Below are 18,829 nucleotides of genomic sequence, written 5' to 3'. Positions count from 1 at the left end.
GTCAACTGAAAGCTTTTATTCAATGTTAATAATGCCCACAGATATGTTACAGTTTGCTCTTACAGCACTGCTATTTGAAAGCATTATGTTACTTTTAAATCATCCGTTAAAATCGTTATATTTGAATTCAAGTACAATTTCGTAACAATATCCTCTACTCTGTGCAACTTGTGTTTGAATATGACATCTCTTTAAAAAATTAGGTTAACAATTTTTCTACAGCTGTTTCACGTTTTTAATAGTTTTAAAATACTTATATTTCCAACCGTTTTTTTCCTATCGACCCACATTGCACAGTGTTTTAGAAACGTTTTTGTTTTTTTTTGGAAATAATTCGCTATCTCGGGAACTATTGGAAATGTTATTACGAAATTTTACATGGCTTGAGCTGAGGTGTTTTCGAGTTGATTTCCGTACGTACATATGTTCAGCTTCCTAGAGCTAATGGGGACCAGTGCTTAGCCCTTCAAATTTGGTCACCTAGGGTCTAAATTTTTTTAAAAAATGGCAAAAAATCCATTTATATTCCGAATGAGCTGAAACTTGTCCCAGTCCTTGAGAAGATCTACAAAAAAATTATTACATACGTAGGTTATCTCTATTAGTTGAAGAGATATTCAGGTTTATTGATTTATTTATTTTTTTAATTTTCGTCGATCTTTTTATGTTTTTTTAGATATGGTGGGCCTACGGAGGGTCAAAATTTATTTATAAAATATCAGCTATATTGGCAATAAAATTCTAAATAAAATAAAATCAACTTGCTAGCAGTTATTTTGTCTCTATAAAAAGTTATACGCATCCAAATTTGGAACTTGTAAACAGGACTATATTCGGGACTATATTCAATATTCTATGATCCGAAAAGGTAACTTAATGCATAAGCGAGCAAAGTAAAATTTGGCTCACTTAAGGGGACATAACAACACCCCAGAACTATCCAAATTTGGCCGATTAAAAAAAATCGGTTTGAGTAAAAAATTCTAAAACAGCTCCATATTTGTATAACCCTATATGTTTCTGAAATACTTACAAAGATTTTTTACTATCACACGGTAAATAACGTCACAATAGGCAGTTTTTGGAAAACATGCAATATATGAAAAAACGTACAAATTTTTCAAAGGGGGCAAGGTTTGTGGAACTTCAGAGGAGTAAAGACCTTTTATATAAGTATTTGGTATTGGTGGAAACCTTAGGACTTGTAGATTGATATTTTAATAAAATTAGATAATTTTATGAATTTTTTTGACATTTTTTATTTCTAAATACCGAAATTCCTAAAACGGGGAAAATAAGTTCCAAAAACTGAGTTTTTTTAGAAAAGTGCCGACTGTGACGTTATTTACCATATGATAGTAAACAAACTTTGTAAGTATTTAAGAAACATATGGGGTTATACAAATCTGCATCGCTTTGGAGGATCAGTGCTTTGCCTTTTTAGAATATTTTACTCAAACCTAATTTTTTTTTTAAAAAATTGCCCAAATTTGGCTAGGCCTGGTGGGGACTAGGTTCCCTTAAGGGGGCCAAATTTTACTTTACACGCTTTTGCATTAAATTCTCATTCCGGATCATGTAAAAATTGTATATAGTCCCGAAGAATTTTTTTTACAAAAGAAAAAAATATATGGTATTTTTTTGGAAAAACCGTAAAAAATACGGACCTTTTTACTAGTTCCAACTTTGGATGCGTGTAACATTTTATTGGGATGAGATAACTGTCAGCAAGTTTTATTTATTATATTTAGAATTTTATCACCAATATAGCTGATATTTTAAAAATAAATTTGGACCCTCCGTTGGACTGCCATATCTAAAAAACCAAAAAAAGATCGAGCAAAATTAAAAAAAATAAATCAATAAACCTAAATATCTCTTTAACTACTAGAGATAACCTACACATACCCTTACATTTTTAATAGATCTTCTCTAGGACTATTTATATTTTAAGCTTCAGCGCATTCACTTCATAAATGGATTTTTGGCGATTCTTTAAAAAAAATTGGGGCCCGAGGTGACAAAATTTGAGGGGCCCTGCACTGGCCCCCAATAGAGCTAGATAGCTGAACAAATGCAGATCAACTCGAAAATAGCTCAGCTCTATCAATTTGAAATTTCGTAACAATATATGAAATAGTTCCACTGTGCATTAATTCAAATTTTATATTTTTGTTTATGGAAAATCCCTATATTAATTTTTTTTAGTTTCTTTTTTGATTAATTTTACTAAAATATCAATCTTTGAGTCCTAAGGTTTTCACCAATATCTAATACTTATATAAAAAGCCTTTATTTGCTCCTCAGAAGTTCCACAAACCTTGCCCCCTTTGACAAATTTGTACGTTTTTTTCATATTGTTTCGTTTTAACCTTTTTAAAACGTTGGTTTATTTCCTTTAAATAAACCGGATACTTTTGATTGCAAATAATATCCGTTTAGTAGTTTCAAATTGTAACAACTCTTTATTTATTCAAAGGTACAACAACAACATAATTAAATAAAAACACTGAGTGACTAATTCAGTGTTTTTACACACGTTTATAAATTCGCAGAAATACAAACACACTTTATAATGTACAAGACAGTTGATGTTAACTCTAACAGCGCTTATAATAAACTTACTGACGACTGCAACCTCTGCCACTATTTATACACACGCCATCTTTCGTGAACCTTCTGCAATTATCTTAACGGACAACTACTATATTCGAATTCTAGAGCTTTTGAAGTTAATATTAGCAGCTTTAGTGTTGTCATATGTATAAACAATGCTAATCAATCACATGCTTTCAACATTGTTGAGAAGTATATTCGTCGACTGATGTAAAAGTTTATAAACACCATGAATGTTGCTGGCAGTTGCTACAGAGCGTTAAATTCAAATCGCTAATGCAAATTGCTAACAATTGGTAACATTTCATGGAAAATGTGTTACACCAAACTTTCTTTAGTTTCTAAAACACTGTGCACTGTAACAAATATAATTTCTGACCAATAAAAAAAAACCACAGAAAACAACAGTGTGCAAAAATGTCAGCAAGGTTATCCAGTTTGTAAATTGTTTTGAATATTTACAGACAGCCAGTATTAACATCGAATAGCATGTAACTCAGCATGACATTGACATTGATTGTTAAAATGTAGTTATGTTATCTCTTAACATCAACTGCTTACAAAATATGTACATATATGTTTCAATAATGTAACAAACGGTTAATTTTGATTAAGTTGCCAATTTCGCCATAGACTTGGAACTTTTAAACAATCCAAAATTTTCGCGTATTTTACTTTAGAAAATAAATTTTATTAAGCTGTTTTGTAATAAATTTGAATTTAAGAATATATGACACCAAAGATCCCAGAGGTAGAGCATGCGGAGGCTCGGCAATTTTAATAAAAGCTCGAATAAAACACTACTTAATGTGTGATTTTTGCGAAGATTATCTTCAAGCTACTACAATCTGTCTTGAAGATTTTCATCGAAACTTAGTGATTTCATCGATATACTCACCCCCAAGATTCTCAATTACAGAAAGTCAATATAATAGATTTTTTAAATCACTAGGCCCCCGTTTCCTGGCTGCTGGCGATTATAATGCTAAGCACACATTCTGGGGATCACGACTGATTACCCCTAAAGGTCGTGTTTTGTTCGACTCAATCTCTAAAATGGGTTTGCATGTGCTTTCGAGCGGCCAACCTACTTACTGGCCTACTGACCCACGAAAAATACCGGATGTTATTGATTTTAGCGTAATGAAAAATATCCCTAGAGAAATGATTCAAATTGAATCCTCGTTGGAACTATCTTCAGATCACTCACCCACTATTATTACTTTATTGAGCCCCCTAGAAATTGTATCCCCGACTGGTAATTTAGCGATGGCAGGCACAAGAATAAATTGGCTCAAATATAAAAAATACCTCAGTACACATACCGCTAAGAACACCAGAAAACATCGATCACTCTCTTATCAATTTCGATAAAAATCTCAGAATGGCTGCTCAACATGCTACCCAAACACCCCGACAACTCAGATATAATAGAATTAATTCTGCAGATGTCGAACGGCTCTTAAATGAAAAAAGAAGATTTCGAAGAGAGTGGCAATTGCACAGATCCCCCCAACTAAAATCGAAGCTTAAAGATTGTATAAAAAGACTTAAAAAGCTCTTGGAATTTCGAAAAATGGAATCATTGAATAAATATTTAGAAAGCCTGGACGCAACCCCGCAATCGGATTACTCATTATGGCGAGCAACAAAAAATCTTAAAAGACCCGTTATATGTAAGTCCCCCTTGCGAAATTCAAGTGGTGGTTGGGCAAGAAATGATACTGAAAAAGGGAATCTGTTTGTTAATCATTTAAAAAAAGTATTTACACCGAACACATCAAACGAAGCAATTGAGTTGCCACCTGTTGCACCCTATTTTGGAGCAGCCGTACCCCTACGTTTTGAGATTCGAGAGATCGAAAATGCTATTGCTGATTTAAATCCCAAAAAAGCGCCTGGTATGGATAAGATCAGCAACAAGATGCTTATGGAGCTACCCCGGATAGCAATAAAAATAATTCTTTTTATTTTTAATGCTATATTACGACTTGAATATTATCCTCCAGAATGGAAGGTTTCACTGGTTACCATGATACCCAAGCCGGGAAAAGATCACACACAAGTAGAATCATACAGACCCATCAGCCTATTGTCTAATATATCAAAGCTATTTGAGAAGATACTTATGAACAAGTTGTACCCGATGTTAACTGAAAACAATTGTATTCCAAATCATCAATTTGGATTTAGAAGAAAACACAGTACTATCGAACAAACCCATAGACTTGTAAATATGGTGAGAAAAGCGTTTGAAGAAAAGAAATACTGTTCTGCACTCTTCATCGACATCTCTCAAGCGTTTGATAAGGTATGGCATGCTGGATTAATATACAAATTGAGTAAAAATTTACCGGCAAACACACATAAGCTGTTGGAAAGCTATTTAACTGGTCCAACATTTAAGGTTAAAGAGGGAAACTTTTTAAGTACTGCACAACCCATTGAAGCTGGAGTCCCCCAAGGCAGTATCCTGGGACCTTTTTTATATTTGATGTATTCGTCTGATATGCCAACTAACAATCGCACTCATACATCAACATTTGCTGATGATACTGCTATTCTAAGCATTCATGAAAACCCTCAAGAAGCGTCTCGTCACTTACAAAACCACATATTTGAATTAGAAAAATTGTTAAAACAATGGAAAATTAAAGTCAACGAGCAAAAATGTACACACATTACATTTACATTGCGTAGAGAATCATGCCCCCCTATTCATATCAATAACCAAACAATAATTCAACAATCGGAAGTGAAATACCTCGGAATACATCTCGATCGTCGCCTTACATGGAAAAGTCATATAGATGCAAAGTTGACTCAAATGAAATTGAAATCAATTCAAATTAATTGGCTTATTGGCAGAAACTCCACGCTTAGTTTAGATTGTAAACTTCTACTTTATAACATGATCATAAAACCGATATGGTGTTATGGCATACAGTTATGGGGCACGGCCTCAGCGTCAAATGTAGAAAAGATCCAAAGTCGCCAAAACAAGTTTCTAAGAATGATCACAGTTGCCCCCTGGTATATCAAAAACGCCGATATACACAGAGATCTAACGTGCCCATTGTAAAAACTGAAATCTCGAAAAACGTACAAAAATATTTAAAAAAAACTTGAAGTTCACCCAAACCCGCTGGCCCGCAACATATTAGATAACCGTGGCCACACTCGATTAAGAAGAAGGGACACAGCAGACCTAATCTAGAAGGAAGAATGCCAATTTAACCAAAACAAAAACAACCATGAACACAAAATTTTTTCGTCCGGCACTGGCTGGACTAATTAAATAATAATATTAGATATAAGATTTGAACCACTTATTGTTAGTTCATTAAATAATGAAGATACAATAAATAAATGATGAAGAAAAAAAAAAAAAAAAAAAAACTTTGAATGATTCAATAAGGAATTAATTCTATAAAGAATGACTTCTCAAAATAGTGTTACGAAATTGTACTTGAATTCAAATATAACGATTTTATGGGCTGATTTAAAAGTAGCATAATGCTACTAAATAACAGTGCTGTAATGGCAGACTGTAACATATCTGTGGGCATTGTTAAATAAAAGCTTTTAGTTGATTTGATCGTAAGTTGGCAACGCTGTATTCGAATATTCAGTTAAGGAACATTGTAGAAAGTACACCACAGATGGCGTATGATCTAGAATATTCTAACTTTGACAGTTAAAGAGCTTTCTAGATGGTAATGCAGTGTTATAAATAGTGGCAGAGGTTGCAGTCGTGAGTGAGTTTATCAGAGACGCTTTTCGAATAAACATCATCTAAGTGCCTTAAAGTGTGTTGTGTTTTTCAAGTAAATTCGTGTACATTATAAATCAGACATCGGCAAAGAGCCACCTTAAGAGCTCTCTGGATTTATTTTCTTTCACACGTACGTAATTGGCAAAAAAAATTACAAGAAATCATTCTTACAAACCTTTGTATCAGTGCACTGAAAGCCAGAGAGCGGTACTCAAAAAACGCAAAGTGGTGTTAGTGTGCAAAGGCAATTTTACTCTCTGCCGATGTCTGTTATAAATTGTGTCTGTAATTCTGAGAATTTATAAATCTGTATAAAAAAACATTGAGTGGCTATTTAATTCTGTGGTTGTTGTACATTTTAAATAAATAAAGAGTTGTTACAATTTTTAAACTACTAAACGGCTTTTATTTGCAATCAAAAGTATCCGGTTTATTTAAAGGAAATAAACCAGCGTTTTAAAAAGGTTAAAACGTAACAATAGTTAAACAAAGGAATCAATTCGTAATGAATTATTGAATAGAAAGGTTAAGGGAAAAAATTAAATTAAGAATTAATTCTTTCGAACCTCTGATTTGAATTCTCATGTTATCACAAAACCTAATTAAATTATAAAGAGGTCAATGGTATATAAAAACAAACTAAATTAAGTTTAAAATGAGGCATTAAAAGATAAGGATCTGTAATAAATGTTTAATAAACTGAAACAAATTGCGTTTATCTAATATAATATGAAAAATAATAACCACAAAACAATTGTTATTATTAAAGTTTTCATTAAAAATTAGTTTATTTACATTAATATCCGTGGAACCTTCCTATATTTTAAACACTTGGTTAATTCACAAGATCTCCTATTATGTCATATTGTCCTAATATTTCACAATGGTTTGAAAATGTTGTTATTGCCTTTCAAGCAAAAAATTTCCTAAAAAAATACTACTCTGTATGTTTATTGTGTTATCGTAACCAACCAGCAGAGACCTGCGCCTCCGACCACCTAAGAGTCAGTTAAACCGAGCCGCCGACTCATGAAATATTAGGACATTATGACATACGAGACCTCGTGAATATATTTTGTTTGCATTATTTCGGTAGCCAATATTTATTTGTATTCAGGGAAGTTATATTTTTCACAATTTAACAATTTCAGTTCGTTGTAAAGTATTTTTTAATTAATTACACATAATTACCATAAGACAGAGTATTTTTAAGCACTAATCTAAAATTATGTAGTTTATTTTTATATAGTGAATAACAATTTGTAAACACTCTTTTTTAATACTAAATGCTTTTATGATATTTTGTTTTGTTTATGGACGTTTTTATAACGCTCTGCTTTGTATTCAAAGTTCTACTAATCGCACCGGATTTTGTTGTGATTCTAGTTCAACATTGGTATTTTGTATATTAATCATAATCTACTAAATAATATTTTTATATTCTATGAAACATTTGAACACAAACAAATCAATTTACCAGTGGGAGGCAAAAGAAGAGGATCATTAGTAAATATAATCCGATTTCTCCCGTCGCACAGTAGCACATAATTTGAGAAGACGGCCAAAAGTAACTTTTTATGGTCAGCGATTTTAAAGTTATGTTGTAAGTAAATACCAGTGAACCTCGGGAGCCAAAACATTACAACTCTACATCAAACAATATTACAGCGAACAGAGTATCCCAAAATGGACTATCTCAGTATTTTGCTAAAATAAAAACTATTCTTAGGAAATAAAAATCTTGCACACTTCTGTAGTCCGAACCCTCCTCTACCCAATTGGATATCCGCAAAATTTATGAATACGAAAGTTAAAAAAAATGTATTTTGAAGTTTCATTAAAATCGGTCCAAAATACTGAATAAATATTAAAAATTTTGACCTTCACGATTTAAAGGTTAACGTTCTCCGATTTTAGTAAAACTTTCAGACCATATTTAAATATTTAATATAATATTGTGAATACGTTTTACATAAACAGTAAGGAAATTGGGCTCATTCGCCACAATATGGACAAAAAATTAGTTTTTCTTGAAAATTGGAAAATTTAAATCGCAGGTACGGGAAAACTGTAAGATGTATTGACATAATTTTTTCATATTTGTATTCCCTATTTTGATCTTAATAAATTCTATAGTGATGATCAACAAATTCTGAAATTAGTTTAACAAAATTTTTTAAAATTTGAAAATGGAGATTCGAAACAGTCGTAAAAAAAATATTTTTTTTGGCCATAACTGCGAATAGGTTAACGGTAGCCTACGAAGACAAAAACTCACACACAAGTAAATACGGATATATTTTAAATAAAAATTAGCATTTATTTTAATTTTTCTCGAAATATGTATGTTAATTTTTTTCCTAAATTTTTTGTTCAAGTGGCCTGAGACACGTTAATGGTCTGGCAAATTTGTAATAACTTTAACATTTTTTAACCAAATTTTGTCATTTATATCTCATTACAACGATAATTACGTACACATTTTGATTATTTTGCATTCAATTCCAAAAGTATTTATTTAGTTGCAAAATTTTTACAAAAACTGAACAAATAGCATTTTTTCCGAATTTTGGCAATAATACATTTTTTGGGTCATTTTGACCCAAAGGTCTTCAAGGAAAATATATAAGTTTTATTTTAAGAAAAAACAGGAACCATTTTGTCAAAAAAGTTTTTGATTTCGGAAAAAAAAATATTAAAATTTTTTTTTAAATATTTTTTTTCGAAAGATTGAAGAAATAGGTATCTAAACTATTTGGAACAAAATGTCAAATTTTGTTCCAAATAGTTTAGATAGCCCTCTAACTCCGAGAGTTCTTGACCGATCTTATTGAAAAATCTTGGTATAAATTTCATCCCGATCGGAAGAATCGATTTTAAAAGTAGGTTCACTTGAGGTGAACTCCCCCATATACAGAAGACATGTCACGTAATTTTATAATGATCGGTCCATTATTAGTCATGGCTCCCATATAAGGTCAACTTTTTTAACTTAAAAATAGCGTATTTGTTCATTTACAGTGTAGGCTATTATATGGCCGGACTTGACCATACTTTCTTGCTTGTTATACCCTTCATCTTCGTGAAGTTTGTCATTTCGTTTGTAAATTCCACAATGTACTTTTCCGACCCTATGTCTGTCCCGATGTCCGTCTGTCTGTTGAAATCAATTTTCTGAAGACCACAGATATCTTCGGGATCCAAATCTTCAATAATTCTGTCAGGCATGCTTTCGAGAAGTTTCCTATTTAAAATCAGCAAAATCGGCCCACAAATGGCTGAGATATGAGGAAAAAAAGCAGGAAAACCTAGATTTTTGACCTATATCTGGATTACTAAGACATTAATATAGACAATATGGATATCTAATGATAGATATTTCAAAGACCTTTGCAACGACGTATATAAGACCACAGTAAGTTTGACCTACAATGGGTCGAAATCGGAAAAAATATTTTTTAACCCGAATTTTTTTTTTTCACCAAAAAAAAAAATTAAAAAAAAAAATTTAGATTTAAAAAAAAAAAATTAAATAGCAATTCGAAAAATAATTTTTTCCAAAAAATTAAAAAACAACTTTGGAAAAAAAAAATTTTGTTTACCTAAAAATATTTAATATTTTTATTTTGAAGTATAATTTGGTGAAGGGAATATAAGATTCGTCACAGCCGAATATAGCTCTCTTACTTGTTTTGTTATAATTTTAGTTGTTTTTTTATTATTCCCTTTTATTTTTATCTATATCTGGATTAATAAGTCAGTAATATAGACAATATGGATATCTAATGATATTTCAAAGTGGGTGGGGAAAAATATTTTTTAAACCGAATTTTTTTTCAGAAATTCTTTTTTCAAAAAATTTTTTTTTTAAATTAAAAAAAAATTGGAAAAAAAATTTTCAACAAAAATTAAAAAAAAATTACAAAAAAAATTTAAATTTTGTTTACCTAAAAATATTTAAAAAAATTATTTTAAAGCATAATTTGGTGAAGGGTATATAAGATTCGGCACAGCCGAATATGAAACCGATCGGTTTTTATTTTTTTCGATTTTAGGCTAATTGATTAAATATTAAGATGTTATAGAAACAAAATCTGTTGATAATATATAAAAATACCTTGTATATTTTTGATAACAGACTAGCAGAAAAGCAAAAAAAAAACACATTAATGCATAGTAAATATCTATTAAATTCTAAAGCCTAGCCCACATTCCACCAACATTGCACCATTCTTTCAGAAGTCTCTTATATTTTATTTACTTATTGGTGATGTCTTAATTAATCGTATTAACAACTACATACCGTAAAGTCTAAAAATATTTAATCTTTAATAAACACCTTAAAGATTTTACAATATGTAATCAAATCAAAAACAAATGTTTATTGTTTCTTAATCATGATCAATGATCATGAAGTGATATTTTGTGAATATGAAAATTTATTTGAAAGGAAATTAAATCTTGGTAGCATACTTTTAATTGTTTTATTATTATTTAATTGTTTATTTATAAACAATTGAAATATTTTAATCGTATGCCTTAATTTATGAATAATAAAAAACATTTATTATTAAAATATAATTCGCCATTGTTTTGTCAATCACTGTATGTGCATTTGTATTGAATTTAGAATGGGATTTAGAATTTATTTCATACTCTTGTTTTGCATTTGATAAGTTAACAATAATAAGTATTCAAATATTTATGGGCAAAAAAATAAACACAAATAATTTTGTCAATACATATTATGAGTAATTTTATTTATTTTGTTGTTAAGCTTGCTGTAATCAGGTTATTATTTTAGTGAATCGATTGTTATTGTTTTGCGCATTTTGAAAAGTTTTAAATTTTTGATAAAAATCTCAATTTGAACCCTCAAACTTTTTTCTTTGTGTCCTTATCAATATAAAAATTAGCTATTTATAAAATAAATCATTCACTATCGGATAGTGCCTAATCGAAGAGCCCTAAATAGATTAAAAAATGATTTGGAAAATCTTTCCATCCAATCACAGAAAATAATCGCATAAAGTCATGATTTTTTTCAAATTTACAAAGTCGATCTTAACTCAAGATCTTATTAATTGAATGATCGAATTCGGTTTTTTATTATGACAAAATTTATTATAATGTTTTATTGCTAGAGCGTCTGTACTATTGACATTAATTGTTTAACTACATCAACCAATTAGTAAACATTTAAAAATAATAATAAAAAAATCAATTTATTTTTAGCTACAATTAATTAATTATTTAAATAATTTGTTAACTACTGCTATTATTTATCAATTGTTGCAACAATTAGACATTTAAGGGCTAATTTCCTATATTTATCTCCATGTCTTTTCAATATTAATTGAATTTAATAGATTTATTTAGTGTCATTATTTAGAATACAAAAAGCTAATAATATTTATTAAACAATTGTTTAGTTAATATTGATTTAAAACTATTTTCTTTACCAATTAGCTGGATGCTTATAACTTATACTTATTTTAAGCAAATATTTGAAATGCGTTTTTTTAAATAGAAATTTTGAAATTAGTTAAAAACAAAAATTCGTAATCATTGTTTATTTTAACATTACAATATAAAACTGAATATGGCGAAAATGGAAATTTTTCTAAACAATTTCGACTTTGAACTTTTTATGTACTAACTTTAACCCATAAAAGGGAAATGGCTAAAGCAACACCTGTTTTATTTAATCAATATGTTTTATTATATTATTTGAAAACAGAAATAAATAAGTTGTTTGTTTAAAAATTACATCATAAACCAGAGGAGTTATAACTGTCTGCTGAAATTACTAGTCTTTAAAGGGTTAATCTTAATTACTCACATTTGCATATGACCCTTGTACTCTAACTTGATTGCACGTGTAGCCGTCTAACACATTCTAAAAGCTAACTTCCATTATTTGATTAACTATTTAATTGATTTAACAGCGCCATTAAAATGTCTCAGTTATATCTATCACATGTGATGGATATGAAACAATGTTTCTTATTTACTTGTATCTGCCTGTATAAATTAGTAATTGTAGGTAAATAATATTTTAATAGTTTTAATTTGTTTAATAATTTGTAGTGTTTAATTAATTTTAAAGCGTGTCTAGAAAAATATGTTTGTTAACCTCAGATGTTTATATTTTAAAACACCTGTTTATAATTTTAGTGACAGAAAAAGTATTAGATTAGGTAATTAATCAATCAATTCTATATATTGAAATGAGTATTTTTTACAGCATATAATTCTAGCAGTTAATAGTTTAAAGAGTTGTTCAAAAAATTGTCTCATAGAATGCAAAAAACATTAATATTTCAATATTTTTTTTTGTAAAACATACTTCATGAAGTTGGAACCAATATTTTAAATATTATTTTCAACTCCGGACAAAGTAATTTCATTTCAAATTTTGAACACTTCAAAGTAAATTCAAAATTTCCACAATTTCCAAACTACGTAAGTAGTGAAATGATAACTCTTTCTAATTTTTGTGATAACATGATAACATAAAACAAAAGTACACACAACTGACAGTATTTTGCTTTAGTTGGGGAGCATCCTGACACGTCATAATAATTTCTTCCTGGAATATGGCTCTGTACATAAATACATATAAAATAGACGTAACAAACTGAGATTCGAGCTAAAAGAACTCGCAATACCATATTTATACCCTACACCACCATAGTGGGGAGGGTATTATGCGTTTGTGCAGATGTGTGTAACGCCCAAAAATCTTAGTCTAACACCCACCTTAAAGTATACCGATCGACTTAGAATCACTTTCTGAGTCGATTACACGATGTCCGTCCGTCCGTCTGGCTGGCTGGCTGTTCATGTAAACCTTGTGCGCAGAGTACAGGTCGCAATTTTGAAGATATTTCTATAAAATTTGGTATATATAATTTCTTCGGCCCAAGGACGAAGCCTATTGAATTCCATTATTTCACCTAGTCCCCATACAAATGTCCTCCCGAAATTGTACTTTATCGGTCATAAATGTTTAATTTATACATGTATCTATACAAAATTCGCTCCAAATAAGTTTTATATATACAAAATTCATGTCACCAAATTTTACGATCGGTCCATAATTAGTCATAGCTCCCATATAGACCCGCTTCCGAAAATCACTTTAACGTGCATAAATCACTTAAAAATGTTGGTATACTCACATTCAACATAGTAAACTTTCATATAGACATAAATCACACGACCTAATTTCATGGTGATCGGTCCATAATTGGTCATAGCCCCCATATAAGGCCCACTTCCGAAAATCAGTCAAAAATATAAATTATTGAAATTTTAAAAGAAACATGTTTTTGCTCTTTTACTTAGTGTAGGGTATTATATGGTCGGGCTTGACTGACCATACTTTCTTACTTGGTTTTTTTTTGGATCGGTCCATATTTGACCAAAAAAATAACCATTTTTACTTCTTCACTTGTGATACATATGGGAAATCAACCTTTTTTGTTTTCTATGTTTAAAAAACTCAAAGGAAAGGGAACCAAAGACTCGTTTTTTTTTATTCACCCAGATTCACAAATTTCGATAATACAATTGTTGACAAAACAATGGAAACTTTTCCAAAATTTAAAATATTTTTTTAAAATAAAATTTTTTTTTAGTATTTTACTTGTATAGTTTTATTTATATAAATTAACTAAAAAACAAACAACATAATTAATTATATTCTGAAAAAAGTGAATTAAAAATATTCATTATTTCGCTACTGACAAAACAATGGAAACTTTTAAGAAGTGTAAAACAAAAATAATATTTAAAAGAACGATGTAAAAAGCATCCTGTTATTTTATTTTTAAATTCTGGTAATTTGTCACAATTTCTTTTTCTAAGTTTTTCGCATAATTGCTTTTTTTCAAAGTTAACGAAAATGGCTAAAGTTAAGATTTGTGAAGACTTAAAAAATAAAATAAGTAACGATTTTAAAGCTGGTTTAAAACAAAAAAGTATCTGTGACAAATATTCAATAAATAAATCAGCAGTTTCAAAAATTATAAAGAAATTTCGTGAGACCGGTTCTGTAAAAACTCAACATTTAGGTGGAAGACCTCGTAAGACTACTCCTAGACAAGATAATTTAATAGCGAGAGAGTTCAAGAAATTCCCAAAAATAACTCCTCGAGAGGTTGTTAATAGCCTAAAATTAGAATTAAGTACCCGAACAGTCGGATGCGGTTATAAGGGAATGGCAAAATATTTCAAAGGAGACCATTGACTCTTTATTTGGTTCAGTGCATCGTCGATGTGTAGCAGTTATAAAAAATAAGGGATACCCAACAAAATATTGAGTTATTGCAAAGTTTAGACCATATTTGTTAAAATAATACCTAAGTTTCCATTGTTTTGTCAATGCCGTAATAAAGAAACCTTTTAATTTTGTTTTCTCATTTTTAGAATTTAATTATTTATGTCCTTTGTTTTTTGTTAAATTAAGTTAATAAAAGTATACAAATAAAATACTACAAAAATGTTAAAATTTTTTAAAAAATTATTTCAGATTTTAGGCCACTAATGAAATATTTGGAAAAGTTTCCATTGTTTTGTCAACCACTGTATATGCTACCTATTTATTGCAATGGTCCAATAACCCATTTTCGATGGGAAAACCTGGTAAATTCCTCATAACTCCACGATTTGTAAATGGATTTCTCTGATTTTAAATACCAACATTTTCATGTTTCGTACATACTCAGACGGACAAATATTTTTATATTGTTACGAAACTGTACTTGAATTCAAATATAACGGTTCTAACAGCTGGTTTAAAGTTGCATAATGTTTCTCAACCTTTCTTTTTCATGTTAACATATCTGTGGATATTATTAACATAAAAAATACTGTTTCGTAAAATACTATAAATTAGACTTGTAATAGAAAATGTTATAAAAGTTACAAAACTAATCATTATATTAATAAAATTTAAACAAAAATCTATGAGGTTTTTATCTTTTGGCTGATGCTGACCCAACGGTAGCAGGTCCTTTTCGGATCCTTGCAGATTCCTTTAGGTTCCTTGCAGGTCCTCCACAAAGATAAAATTTTGTAAATAACTTCCTGAAGTCCTTATTTTAAATATTTCATAAAAAATAAAACTTTTTCAACGATTTAAAGTCTTGGTCCACAAAGGGTTAAGATCATTGTAGAAATAGAGCTTTCAAGAAGCATCTAGATGGTAATGCAGTGTATATAAATTGGCCGTGAGAACACCAACCAGTCAGTCTAATTTGAAGCATCGCGATGCATCGTTAAGTAAAGACAAGTTTGCTGTACATTATAAAGTGTAATTTAAGTGAATGCATTATAAACATTAAAAGCATACCCCATATTGGGGTATTCACATAGTCTGCTATTAATAGTTGTTGTTGTGTTTTAAACAAAAAATATTATTTTATGACATAACAATAAACTTAGTTCAAATAGTGTTATTAGTTTAGAACTTCTTTGTTTGCAACACAACAAAAATTTGTTTAAACTATCAAAATATATTAGGACATTATGACAATATGACCAAATAGTAGACCGTGTGAATACCTCAATATATTTGAATAAATATAGAGTTGTTACAAATTTTAAACTGCTTTTATTGGCAATCTAAAGTATCCGGTTTATTTAAAGGAAATAAACCATCATTTTTAAAAGATAAAAACGTAACAATATGTATAAGAATCAAGAATATTTTGACTTCTTTGGATTTGGATTAGTATTCTCATAATTTCACATGGAATGGAGAACTAATATGTTTCTAATTTTTAATCTTTCTGGTTTTTAAGTCTCAGAGAATCTCAAGTTCTAACTTTTACAAAAATCCAAAATATGTACTATCAGATGAATTTACATCAATTATGCAAAATTGTTTAATATACATAGCATTGAAAGCGATTATGCTTAATCTGTGGGGATCTACATTCACTTGCTTATTCAAAATTATTTTAGAAAAATCTGCAACGATTTTTGATCAGACATTTAGCATAACCCTTACTATATTTTTTCGCCCATAACGGTTGTACCTTTTGTTAATAACTAAAGTTAGATTTGAATGCCACTAATAAGGAATAGGGTGAAACATTATGTTTGAAAATAAAATTACTATTTTAAATATAATAAAATAAACATTCTGGTGTAGTCTAAAGGCGTGTTATTCATAAACTATTTTTAAATTTACATTCAATATTTTGTATGGAAATTTTGTTTTATAAAGCTTTGATAAATTTAAAAACTTTTTATGAATATGGGGGTAAGGGTTTAGACTACTGAACTGTAGCCGAACAACTTGGATTCAGGTCTCAGTGAATAAATTAAAATAAAAGTACTTAGAATAGAATAGCAGAAATGAATTTCAAAAAAGTACCAAAATATGTTTTCTGATGTACTGGATTTTTTTGTGTTGTTGGAAGAAATTTTATCTTTTTTTAATTTTTAATTTGTACAAATGTCCGATTTTTAAGCACTCTTCTTTTCACCGTGTGAAAATAATTTTCGAAAATTTTCATATTAATTATCAGTAAAAAGTGAAATTAGAAAATAATAATTTTATTGAAATAATTAATTTTAATAAAAAAGTACCAAAAAAGGATACCATTTTCCCCCTTGAAATTCGAATTTCAAAAAAGTACCAATAAGATTTCTACTCTCTATTGTTCCGAGTCCGATGAATTAAAAGTTTAATTTCTATGTTTATTGTATGTTTATTAATTAAGGAGATATAAAGGTTAAAAAAAGGTTCTAGTGGTGCTATTTTTACCAGTTTTGGTCACCAAGAATATCGACTTTTTAAAAAGTGCCTGTCGGCTCTTTTTTTTGTTTAAATGCGGACACATTTAAAATTTTTTTTTCTTTCTATGTTTATTTGTTTTTTTATTTGTTTTATCCATTATTAAACGATGCATTTACCTTTTCAAAACAGTATTCGCCCAATAACTCAATTTTGGATTTGTTGTTACTTGACTGGTTTTTGAAATAAACGATTCAATTCTTAAAAATGCTGAAATTTACTAGTAAATTTACATATTTGGTATGAATTCATGTTATGGGAAAACTGAAATTTCAGAATATAGTTTCTATTGCAGTATTACTTATAAATTAATAAACTTAAATACATATACCCTCATTGAGGACGAGTAGATGGTGTATATATTATAAACCGAGGTGAAAAATAGTGAGGGTATCGCCCATATACCTGCTAGGGTACCTTGTGATTGTAATTCAACTCATCATCTCCGATGTGCCATAATTGGTTCACATGCTACCAAATTATTTCACTTTATGACAATCGATCCATAAATGTTCATAGCTCCACTTCCAAAAATCGCTTTAACAAGCATAAATCTTATGAAATTGTTGGAATCCAAATAAAATTTAACAAAAATAAGTTTTATATAGAAGGAAATCACGCCACCTAATTTAATGACGATCGGTCCATAGTTGGTCATAACTCCCATATAAGGCCCACGTCCAATAGTTTCAAAAAGATGCTCGATGTTGATTTATGATGTCCGTAGAATATGTAAATCTACATATTCAATTTTGGCATATATTTCTTGAGATTCTATATTAAATCTTTGCATAATTTCTCTCATCCGAAATTGGCTTAAATCCAATATATAGCCGTAATTTTTGTGTGTTCAACGGTACATTCACCTTAAACTTTCTTTCCTGGAATATTATATCTTTATTTTTACTAACAACTTCTTGCAAGAACTTGTTGGTCGGTCGATTATTAAAAATGCATGTATATCATTTAAATCACTTATGCTGGAGTAGTTAATTTTCGGTATTTTTTGTTACAATTTTCATTTTAATTGTTTCTTAGTTACGTAGTTTTGCATTGCAACTAACGATATATAATTACTATTCTAATGCACAATCTACATAAATATGTAGTTAGTTTCAAAGATATTCCGAATCTTTTTTAATAAATCAATTTTATTGACATTTCGACGGCGATTGACAATATTTATTTAATTATCCATTGCTCTCTCGAGGTTATAACAATAAACGAGCATTAACCCGTTTATTAAAAAATTAATTATATAGGAAATTATTGAATAATTAATAATAGTAATTAATTACAACACTTTTTTAAACACAATTTTATTAAATTATTTACCTTTTTTGTAATGAAAATTTCTGAATTTGTTTGTTATTTTTTTAATTATATTTTTTGCCAAACAAATTTAAATTCTTAAGTAAAGTTTACAGCAGCTTTAAAACAAATTTACAATAAATATTTAAATGTGTTTATTTGGTTTTTTTTTCTTCAATTAAAATTTCGCACCCAAAGAGAATAAATACAATCAACAAGTGTGACTTGACTTTGCTAAAACAAAGATCAACTTAAACTGACTGCATACAATATTCTGTAATTCGATTTTTATTAAAAACAAAATGTTCTAAACCCAG

General features: G+C 29.2%; 1 protein-coding gene across 1 annotated transcript in view; it reads right to left on the bottom strand.

Moving 5' to 3' along the window:
• The window catches only part of LOC135951390 (alpha-tocopherol transfer protein), a 24,723-nt gene extending 5,894 nt beyond the window's left edge, over positions 1-18,829 (bottom strand). Inside the window, exon 1 of the mRNA XM_065501034.1 lies at positions 18,537-18,829. The gene's annotated coding sequence lies outside the window, so the exon portion shown is untranslated. The remainder of the gene's footprint in view (positions 1-18,536) is intronic.

This window comes from Calliphora vicina, chromosome 2 (assembly GCF_958450345.1).
Source record: "Calliphora vicina chromosome 2, idCalVici1.1, whole genome shotgun sequence".
In the NCBI taxonomy this organism is placed as follows: Eukaryota; Metazoa; Arthropoda; class Insecta; order Diptera; family Calliphoridae; genus Calliphora; species Calliphora vicina.
This window is presented reverse-complemented; position numbering and strand designations above follow the sequence as displayed.